The sequence below is a fragment of the Pholcus phalangioides genome, unplaced genomic scaffold (genome assembly GCF_987345545.1).
Source record: "Pholcus phalangioides strain wild (caught in Gottingen) unplaced genomic scaffold, Ppha-v1.0 ptg000016l_1, whole genome shotgun sequence".
Taxonomy (NCBI): domain Eukaryota; kingdom Metazoa; phylum Arthropoda; class Arachnida; order Araneae; family Pholcidae; genus Pholcus; species Pholcus phalangioides.
Window position 1 is genome coordinate 5,205,267 of NW_028301609.1, and position 12,164 is coordinate 5,217,430.

General features: G+C 35.6%; 1 protein-coding gene across 1 annotated transcript in view; it reads left to right on the plus strand.

Moving 5' to 3' along the window:
- LOC149074915 (sodium-dependent neutral amino acid transporter B(0)AT3) overlaps positions 1-12,164 on the plus strand; it is a 146,511-nt gene that overhangs the window by 54,246 nt on the left and 80,101 nt on the right. The window lies entirely within an intron of this gene.

Below are 12,164 nucleotides of genomic sequence, written 5' to 3' on the forward strand. Positions count from 1 at the left end.
AAATTTACATGGAGATGATAACGAAACTTCTCAATATCTTAACATAATGGCAATAAATGGACTGGTCCCCCTTCACAAAAATATAACAAGAGAAACAAATAATAATAAAACATGTTTAGACCATGTATTCTATAGATCAAAAATAAATTCAATAGAAAAATTCACAGTGTATAAAACTCAGATAACAGATCACTATCCAGTATTAGGATACATAAACTTTTTACAAAAGAAAATAGAAGAAAATGAAAAAAACAAACATATAAAAATAATAAATTATGATAAATTTGAAAAATTCATTGAAAATATAAATTTCGTTAGTGTCATAGAAGAAAGATGCATACAAAATAAATACAAACGATTCGTGGATATCATACAATCAAACTCTAATTTATGGACGAAACAAATCAAGATGAAACCCAAAAAAAGTAAAAAAAACTGGATCACAAAAGAAATAGTAAATAAAATAAATTATAAGGAAAAATTATACAAAAAATACAAAAAGTACCCAAATATTATGTTATACGAGCAAGACTACAAAGAATACAATAAGGAACTGAAAAAGTATATTAGAAAAATAAAACAGGAATATATCAGAGATACTTTTACGAAATGCGAGAATAACAAAAAAAAGGAATGGAAATGTATAAATCAGAATATACTTAATAAAAGTGCAAAGCAAAATATACTCCCAATCTGTGATAACCATAACATTTTAGCGAAGAAATTTAACGAAGACTTTGTTACAAGAAACTTGGAAGAAATAGAAATAAACACAGTCTGTAATTGTGAAGATGACCAAACAATGACTAATTCTAACAATTCTATGTACTTCTTTGAAATTAACGATTATGATATTGATAAGGTTATGTCAGAATTGAAGACTAATAAAGCAAGTGGAATTGACCAAATAACCCCTAACATGATGAAAATAATTGCCCATTATCACGTGGATGTAATAAAAAACCTAATTAACTCATCTATAACGGAAGGAGTCTTTTATAGTGATTTAAAGTATGGCATAGTACACCCCATTTATAAATCAGGAGAGACAAATAACTTACTGAACTATAGACCCATATCAATTCTTCCAATATTTTCAAAAGTAATAGAAAAGTGCATAAAAAAACAGCTCGTAGATTTTCTTAATTATCAGCATTATTTAGCTCCTAACCAATACGGGTTTCAGAAAAGTAAGAATACAGAAATGGCCATCTTAGAGCTGTGCAATTATTTAAATACCGGGTTCAACTGCAATAAATTTTCTATAACGATATTTCTGGATTTAAAAAGAGCCTTTGACTACGTAGATTTAGAGATACTCACAGGAAAATTGTCAACAGCTGGTATACGTGGAAACATATTGAGCTGGTTTAAATCATACTATTCTAATAGGAAACAATCAGTTAAAATAGGTGAAGAAATGAGTACATTCATAGAAGTAAAAAAAGGTGTCCCCCCAGGGATCTGTGCTTGGCCCGATATTGTTTCTCATTTACATAAATGATATATTCAAACTCAACATAAATGGTAAATTAATCTCATTCGCGGACGATACAGTACTGTATGTTGAAGACACTGAAATTACAAATTTAATAAAAAAAGTTGAAGAGGACCTATTTAAAATCAGTAACTGGCTCAAGAAAAATAAACTAAAACTAAACATACAGAAAACTAAATACATATGCTTAAAAACAAGAAACATAAATAGTTTGGCAAATTTAAGTATAAAAATTCATGATCATTGTCCGTGTCAACATATATTACAATGTAACTGTCAAGAAATTGAAAGAGTACATGAATACAACTACCTAGGGATAATAATACAAGATGATTTAAAATGGAAATCACAGTGTGAAAAAATAATAAAAAAATTAAGAATATATGCAGCAATTCTTTATAGACTAAGAGACACAATAGACAATAACTTTCTAAAAGATTTATTTTATGCTTGGATATATTCAACAGTAATATATGGAATCACTGCTTGGGGAGGTGCATATCAAACAGATATACAAAAACTAGATAATATATATAACAAGATAAGATCCCAAATAACAAGCACCACAATAAACACCAACAAAACAGAATGCCATAAGCTAACTATAAGACAAAACTATGTTTATAGACTAATAAAATTTTCATTCTTAAACAATAATTGGTTAGAAATGAAACAAAATAGAACGTCGTCTAGATTAAATAGCATATATAAAGTGCCAAAAACAAATAAAACGTTATTTCAAAAGAGTTATAGATACACCGCTCCAAAAATAATGAATCTATACCATACAATCAATCATACAAATAATTACATAAGATCTAATAACAATATATTCACGTTTTCTATGAATACCAGTCTAGAATCTATATTACAACAATAATACAACCACATGATACAATCCATCTGTATGTAAAATTTCTTTGTAACATAAATACAAAAAAAAAAACTGTATATTGAACAATTATAAACCGACCTAAACCATAATAGGCTGTTGCTAAGAAAAATAATCTACGGAGAAACCCTGTAGACCTACTGGAAGGACAGGCATGTCCCTTGAGGTCAAAAGTGTATGTTTAATGTGTTTTTGTATATGCTTGTATATATGTTTGTATGTTATTAAAAAAAAAAAAAAAAAAAAAAAAAAAAAAAATGTAATCTTGTGGTAATGGCACAGGTGTTGTTGGGCAATTAATATTGGACAAAAATGTCGATTCTTTCACACACACACACATCTTTTCATCATTAAAAATTTTTCTTCAAAAATACTTCGTGGGAATCAAAAATCGTGGGAAGGCAAGAGCCGAGCCGTATAGGCAACTGTTGCAAGGCAGCTGAGCTTTAACCGCCGGGTGACTGACCAAATATCATCGCGAGGAGGCTATTTGTGTGTGTGTGTACTGTGTGTTTATTTGTATACTTTGACTATAATCGTTTTCGCGGATCTCGCCCAAGGATTTCGGCTTCAGGGAGATCAGGGGATTCAGACACAATTCCCGCTAAGGTTAACAGACGTCCTCATTTTTTTTAGGTAATTTTTTTGTCTTCATACGTTGCTGGAACACCTCCCTTTTGTCCTTATGGGAAGGCAAGAGCCGAGCCGTATAGGCAACTGTTGCAAGGCAGCTGAGCTTTAACCGCCGGGTGACTGACCAAATATCATCGCGAGGAGGCTATGTGTGTGTGTGTGTACTGTGTGTTTATTTGTATACTTTGACTATAATCGTTTTCGCGGATCTCGCCCAAGGATTTCGGCTTCAGGGAGATCAGGGGATTCAGACACAATTCCCGCTAAGGTTAACAGACGTCCTCATTTTTTTTAGGTAATTTTTTTGTCTTCATACGTTGCTGGAACACCTCCCTTTTGTCCTTATTTTTAGAATATCGGAATTTTTTTTCTTTTTTAGAAAAAATAAATTGTGCAGTGACATGAAAATCTGTTTATTGTTCATCAGTGTGTGTTTATTTTGTTTTTTCTCACGTTTGCTCGCTTCGCCCAGTATCCGAAATTCGCAAAAAGCGAGATCCAAATTGCTTACAAGTAGGTCAGATACCATTCCAGCTACGGTCGCGCGTGCTTTATTACACCGCAGTATGAAAGAGACAGTCCTCTGAAACAGCGGTTCCCAACCTTTTTCAGTACGCGTACCCTCAGCTGGCTCGATTCCTTTCCGCGTACCCCCTTAAATTAAGTATCCATGCAAACTCAAATCCGAAATGAAGAATGAATATGAAGAAATTGCCCGTTCAACAAGCTCCATGCTAACAAACGGCAACAAAAACATAATTTATGGAAAGTGTTCACTGTATTCATCACCACGGCGAGCACTAAAAAACTGACTAGGTTTGCCATTCTGCCATTGAAGAGGATCTTCGGAGTGGTATCTGATACGAACTCTAGAAATTTTTCCTTTTCTGGAATCGACAATGAAGCCGGTTCAAAATACTCTTCTTTGAAAGGATTAAGTGTCCACCGCGATCACCGATTTCCGGCTCTGAAAAATATTTTTCAATCGTGGATTTTAATCCTCCCAAGTGGCCGACTGTTAAATTTTACTCGGCTTGTGACAATAAATCACGAAGTGTTTCGAACACTTCCAAAAAGAAAGGGCTAACCTCGTTCCAAAGTTCGAACAGCCGCATCAGGGCTTAACCCCTGAAGAAGCAGACAAGACCCAGAGTCTGTTCCTTGAGGGATATAAGGACTTAACCCCGGGACAATTACCTAACTTCGGTGTGTAAAAGCAAAGCGTTGTGAAGGCTGCTCTCGAGAAGGTTGCTCACACAACAATTGAAACAACCTGCAATTGGTAGGATTCACCTTGATAAAGTTGATTACTTTGACCGCTTCATCAAGAAGTTTCGCAAATTTGAAGGCAAAGCTTTCGCTGCAGGGGCTCTGTCTGTGAATATATCAGTGGGTCCATTTCGTTTTGGAGGCGACTTGTGCTACGCGTGCACGAAGCCCTGCGTGCATGCCAACCTTCCGTGGATTTTTCCCCCATCTGTGGTGAGCCCAACGCATTTCGACCATTGAATTCCTTTTTTAACTAAATAATAATCAATTGCTTCAAATAAGTCTTTAACAGTCGTACGACCCCTTCAATGGGTGACAAATGAAAGGACTTTATTCGAATTCTCTTTCAAGTACTCAGCGATTACAAGTAGCACAGAATATTGCGCAATGTCGGTACTTTCGTCGACTTGGATGGAAAAAAATCCACAATCTTTGACGCGACTTATGGCTCTGCTCTCAACATCGTCTGACATGCCCTGTATTCTTCGAGACACCGTATTATTTAACAGAGGTATTAAACTCATTATATGAGCACTTTCCTCTGCAAGAATGCATTACGTTGTTCCGCAATTAAATTTTAATTAATTTTAAGCACTTAAAATTTTAAAAATTGCGGCTTCGGTCGTTATATAGCGATTCAATTGAAACAAAAAGCAAATTCACGTTACGGAAAGAATCATATTAAAAGCCACTCAAATAGAAATCATAATAAAAGCTAGGCAAACACCTCACCACAAGCCACTCAAAATACAAAAAAGAAAAAAGAAAAGCACCCAACACTCGTCCACCATCATCCTCTGCCCTTCAGAGCACCCCGTGGCGGGGAAACTCTTATATTATATTTTATTAAATTTTTAAATTAAATTTCAAAGAGCAATTCGGGTCGGGAAGAGCCGGACCTCCCTACCCTAAAGTGCCCGCAGATAAGAAAATGTGTGATAGATTTAGAGCAATCTGACAGAGATGCCATTTTCTGATTGGTCAATAGGGATAACGTGTTACTTTTAGAATTTCATTCAAACGTGAGAACGAGACAGAAAATCGTGACAGCAATCGCAGAGGGAAAAATACAAAAAACTCGGTGTATGAACTTCTAAAGGCTTCCGCCGAAGGTAAGAAGTGAAAATAATTTCTTTTTTGGCAAGCCTCAGCTTACTACAAATGACAGGCGAGTGGTTAGGGAGCTAGCCTCTCACTGTGCAGGTCTGGATTCGAATCCCGGTTCAGGCATGGATGTTTACTAATACTAACAAATTCCCTGGACGGATCATGCTGATTCCTTGGGAATGCGTGAGGATCACGTTACTATATTGAAAAAAAAATTAGAACACAAAGCAAAAGAAGAAAACCCGGAGAATAAATGGAACAATGAGGAGGTCCTCATCAAGGAAGACCCCCCCCCCCCCAATTGTCCTAAAAGCAAAAAAAATTTCTGATGATGGTAAGCTAAAAATAGGCATTATTTTAGCATCTGTTCCCCCGACATTTTTTGCTAAAGAAGCTATAGAAATCAAAAAACATGAAAAAAACGGCAAAATTGAAAAACGAAAAAAAAAAAAAGAAAATCACTAGAGAAATGCACGAAAAAATATCAGTTACACAAAATTTACTGACGCTACCATATAATATGTGTTCCATTAAAATTTACTCTATAATAGGAAATTAAAAATTCCTACCTGAAATTCATCTTTGAAATGAAAGTGTCACAAAGACTAGCGCCTGAAAAAAACGTGGCCGGATTTTGAACCCCATAAATGGGTAATTTATGGAGTAATAATTCCCTTATTGGAGTTCTCCAAGTTTTATCTTTTGTTTTTTGTTTTGTGTTCTAATATACAGGGTAATTATAAAAAAACTATCCCGACATATGGGCCCCTAACTATCATACCATTCACAGAAACTGAATGAAATTTTGGCATAAGGTATTTTGATGTATGCGCTCAAGAATGATATGGAAAACAACAGTGTCACTCTAACAGTTACGGTCACAGTGAGAAAATTTCGAAAATATCAAATGGCAACACCAAGTTTTTTGTATTGGAATGTGATCTCCATTGTGAAAAACCCTAAATAGCGTTCGAACGGCAACTGTAGCATGAAAATCACGGGCGGTAGATAGGCTAAAAGTGAGGACAACCAATAAGGACAGAGAAGCAGCATAAAATAAAGCATTTTATTTTGTTTCACAAATAATTAAATGACCTTGTGGAGGACTAATCAGGCTGGGATCTCAGCCGAAGAAACGGTGTGACGAATGAAACGAACGTTAATGCTCTGGTGCACGGCAAAGTCCTTTTTCCTTGCCTAGCTCCGGGCATTTTCGTGCTACAGGTGCCATTCCAACGCTATTTAGTGTTTTTCAGTATGGAGATCGCATTCCAATACAAAAAAACTTGGTGTTGCCATTTGATATTTTCGAAATTTTCTCACTGTAACCGTAACTGTTAGAGTGACACTGTTGTTTTCCATATCATTCTTGAGCGCATACCTCAAAATACCTTATGCCAAAATTTCATTCAGTTTCTGTGAATGGTATGATAGTTAGGGGCCCATATGTCGGGATAGTTTCTTTATAATCACTCCGTATATATATATTTTACAATACATTCTGCAATCAGGGCAGCAACTAAAGGGGCGAGTCTCGTTGAAACTTTTTTGCCAGTTGTCGCAAAAATATGTATTGGCTATATCAAGAGCACTAATAATATTTCGGTTCGTAATTCGAAGGGTCCGTTATTGTTGTACAGTAGTGCACACAAGTGCTTCTTAATTTTTTTTTGTCCGTGCCCTCCCCTTTTCCTGTCCTGTTCAAAGCGCCAACGAAAAATAAAAAATCTGTCCACCAGATTTATAAAATAATGTTTTAAATGTTACAAAAATAAGGGGGAGAAAAACAGAAATGGATAAAAACAACAAAAATCATATCTACATGACTGCCACTACTAATACATAACCATTACATGTAAAAGATATAGCATGTACTAACGGGACCCGAACAAGAATTTTTATGACATTCCCGTTACAATGATTCTGTGTCCCTTCATTCCGCTATTCTAGCTAGGGTGCTAGGCGGGACGACACGAATGGTTTTATAATAACCATTACATGTAGTTTATATTTTATATATATTCTCCTTTTTTTAATACAAATATAACCAACCAGAGCGAGTCAACCAAAACACCAAAGCTGATCCTTACTAAAGCTCTCTCCAGACAATCACCCATTTAAACCAAGCTCACATTGCTCACCAAAATAGGGTTAGGGCGAGACGAATCGACCTACTTCACCAAACACCAACTCTGGCCATATCGCTATTTACTGAGATGGGTTGGAAGTGAAGGCGCTGTCTATCGGTGGTCGCCTCGAGTTCGTTAGGGAAAATATCTTATCTATATCCTCCCTTGGGTTCGAACCCGGGACCCTGACTACAACCTTCACGATGGTAGACAAGCATCTTACCACCATGCCACTCGGGCACAGACGACTCGACCTGGCAGTTATATATATATATATACATAAATGTGTGTATACGTGTATTTTTCTTTCCTCCATCCAAATTCTTCATGCATTTCATGTCCACAACACACGTGCGTACTCATATTGTCGTATTCATGTTGCTCACCGAATAAGGTGCTAATCGAGATGGCACGGGTGATCCCCCTAACTGTATATATTCCCCCACACAATACTTCTATTTTGTATATTTTCATTAAATCTACCGGAACGAGTGAACTCAACCTAATAAAACTGATGCTGGCTTCTAGTCCGCACATTATCACACCCATTTGCTCACCAATAAGGTATTAAGCGAGATGGCTCGCTCCGATGGATATATATATATATATATATATATTTTATTCCACGATAAGAATCTCATTTCTTTTTCTTTTTGTATCCTGTGTATATAATATGGCAAGTGCAAGATAACAGATGAGATGGCATGAGGGGGGGGGGCGCTCAATTGCTTTTAAAACATACCACCATCCTAATATGTGTACATTCATCCATCTTAACTAAACCCCGAAATTTTTGTCCAACTCCAAATCCCATCTCGTCTGTAATCACCACAAAATTTGTTAATCGCGACAGTACCCAATTGTCCGGGGAGAATATGTTGTGAAAATTTTGTGGTTTTTTTTTTTGGACACAAAATAAAGTGTTCCAGACTCTGCCACGAAGCTGGGCTGGAAGAGATCTCGGAAACAGGATAAGTCCAGTGGTAAAGTTCTGGCGTTCATTCATTCATGTCCTGTTCAATTCCCACCCCTCATACGGGAGAGAAACCATTTCTACTTATTGAATTGATTTTTGTTTTTTGCGTTAATTTATCATAAGCAAAACTTATCAAGTAATGTTGATCTCCAGACCCCTACGCTTCGGTTCCGTGGCCGTATCGGTTCTTGTGGAGGTTGTATGCAAATCCTCCTCAACATCACGAGTCTCAAGTGGACCCCGTAACAAGTGGGAAGCGACAGCTTACATATCAACTTACTCTCAAAAAGCTTGGAACTAGATCTCGTCATGTCTCTATAGACATGAGAAGGGCCGTAACTGGGATTTTTGCAGCCCTCACAAATTTAAAATTCAATAATTTTATAACATGCGAATAGGTCAAGACAAGGGTGCTGTATTTATTGCCGATTCGTAAAATAGAGAGCATCCGAATTTCTTATCAATTTGCTTGTAAGTGAAGGGGTTAAACATTAAATTTTTATGTGCTGGGGAGACACCACATGCCCACTGACACATAAGCACACTGAAAGGCTAGGCGAGCATGCTCACAATAAGAAGCGGAGAGGGGGGGGGGATTCAAATGGACCATTCCAGCTGTGGGCAACATGATTTTCTTCGTTATTTAGGGTCTCCGGATTAAGAATCCGAGTATAGTTACCGTTCCTCATATTGTGCGTGCTCAACCTTTGGTGCTTGCACTATAGTAATTTAAATTATCATGTAATTATATATAATGATATTTTGATAAATAATTTCCATTTTTGTTTCATTTAACAATCTATCATTAATTTTATATCATCAGGAAAAAATACTTATCGTCATTCAATTAATCTTTAAAATGACTCTATAGCATGTGCTCAATGGATTGCTTTGATATCTAAAGGGGAGGATAAAAAAAACTCAATTACGAAATGGACCGGCAACTTCCAGAATATTAATATTTGAGCTGCTGCGAGCTTAAATCAATTGACGAAATGCGGTCCTCATATTTTACATACTCCACTCCTTTCAGCTCCCGGTCTAAGTGGTATATTGTGTTCATTCTTGTATCCGTATGTGTTATCCCTGTATCTTATATGTGTTATACGGTTTTTGTCTACCAAAGATTTTTTAAACCTTGAATATTTTAATTTTTCCCCTAATCACGATCTTTCGGAGTGCATACTGCATTTCTACTTTGGACATGACGTTGTGGACTTGATTTATGTTTACTCTACACAAATAAATATTCATGCTTTACACTTACATGTACAAACTTTTCTTTCTCCTTCACAACGTCTCAGAAAGGCAATTTGTAAGTCGTCAGACAGCGCCTCATTGGGCTGGGAAACGACGAAATAGATTAAATTCTGTTGTGTTTTTAATTCGTGTCTGATATATCATGTTACCTAATTATTTATTATTGTGGTGCATGCACTGCGCATGTGTATTTTCCTATGATGAGGAAAAACAATATCCCATAATTCGTGTGTGTGAAAATTCGGTTCGACCTGTAATAAAATGTTACCGGGAGGGGGACGATTCTAGGCCACTTTTGCTTTAGGAAAAAATGTAGATTTTTCCTAAATTTTTTCCATTCGATTCCAACGATTTTTCCATTCTCATTCAAAGAAATATTTTTTTTACAAATTTTATTTTAAAAATATTTATTTCCAGCTGCAAATCATAGGCAGTTCTACATTATTCTACACCAAAAGATTTAGAAGGTTTTACAGTATAATAATCTTAGGAAAATTAAAATAATGAAATGTACGTATTAAAGACAACTTGAATACTTGTAAGGTAGTATCCACTATCAACAGTATGAATGTATTTATCTTAACATAGTAATTTTAAGGGTGGGTAAGAAGACCGTAGAAACTTTAAAAATGAATAAAAACCGAAAAAAATAACCGAAATAAAAAACGGTTTGCAGGGTTAGCATCGCTAGGTTACCGAATTCTTTGGCAGGAAAGAAACAAAAGGCAGCCGATAGGTGGCACTGACGTACTTTTTCACAATGTCTCCAAATCGTTTGTTACAGCAGTATGTGTTCCTCATGACCACCACTACAGGGGATAAAACACTGCAGGTGAGTCACAAATCCAGCAACGGCAGAGTGCAGCAGGTCCACATACACGGTTTACAACGGTGATTTGGTTGTGGATTAGGAGCGCACAAGTTCTTATAACTGTCTCATTTTCATATCTCCACCGAAGTCGCTCGTACCAGCGCCACCTATTGGCTGTTTTTTAGTTAATTTTTTCCCTGTCGAAAAAATTCCTGTGACCTAGCGATGCTAACCGTGCAAACCGTTTTTTTATTTCGGTTATTTTTCCGGTTTTTATTCATTTTTAAAGTTTCTACGGTCTTCTTGCCTACCCTATATATTGTAACTTCACAAAGAATACTTGAGAAGAAAATAAAGTAAAATACATTCTCATTCTATTCGCATAGAATTCAAATATTAACGATTATCGACTCTGAAGCGAATTAGGATAAAATCCTCGAAATCGTAGAAAATTCTAACTTTGTTTGCAAATTTAATGTTAAACGTACTTCATTCACATAACAGGAAAAAAAATCTTTCTACTGAAAAGAGTAATTTTTGAAAAAATATCTTGAAAAGAAAACTTATTTGAATCTTCTCACACATATATCTCACCTGTTTTTTAAATACTTTATTTATTTATTTATACAACAATAAGAAATAGTGTTCGATTTTCGTATTTTAATATTTTTTTCAAGGTAGATATATTCTTTAAAAAATATATATAGTCAAGATGCTCTTTGATGTTTTTTTGTTACACATATACATGTATGTATACACAAAGAAAAGAAATTCATTTAAAAAAAGTGGAGAAAGAGAAGAAATGGAGAAAAAATGGGAAGATAAATCTGAGAATGTATCATTCCGCCATGACGAACGTCCCCTTTACACTACGCCTTCTGTATAGTCAGAGATAGGAAGCCATTAGTTGTCATGGTAACGTCCCGATGACGTTTTAAAGCGTCCCCCCCCCCCCCAATGTAGAATTCCTACAAAAATGAGAGGTGAGTTCTTATAATATTTGCTTCTCCCTGAAAAAAATAAATCAAGTTTTCTCCCACATCATGTATTATCATATTTTTTTCCCCCATGTTGTGTTGACTCATTCGTGATTTCTTTTTTAAGGATTCTCTCCCCGTTCATCTATTTTCGAATGGGATTAAACGGGATTTCTACTAAGTACTAAATCGGATTATTTGAGGAGAAATTATCTACCTTTAGAGAGAGAGATTTGCGAGGGAAACTTTTATGTTTTTATAAACTTTATAAATTGGTTTTCTATTGCTCTGAGATTGACTAGTTCTTTTTTTTTTTCACGTGATGTGTATTATGGTGAGTTGATCGTACATTTCTCATTCATTTATTAGTTTAAGTATTTATGGGGTCCCATACCTTTTAGCATGTTCACCATGTGAGAAGGTGTGTGATCCTACCTATATGTATGACCTAAACAAACTATGCTCTATTGCTAATAGAAAAGTAGATCAATTTTGCCCGAGAATATTAAGAAGTCGCCAACGAATAAGGCAAATACCCGGAAAATACAAAAACTCCTAATGAATTTCGACACACAATGGGCAACGCCTTCAGAGGAAAAAAATATATAATCA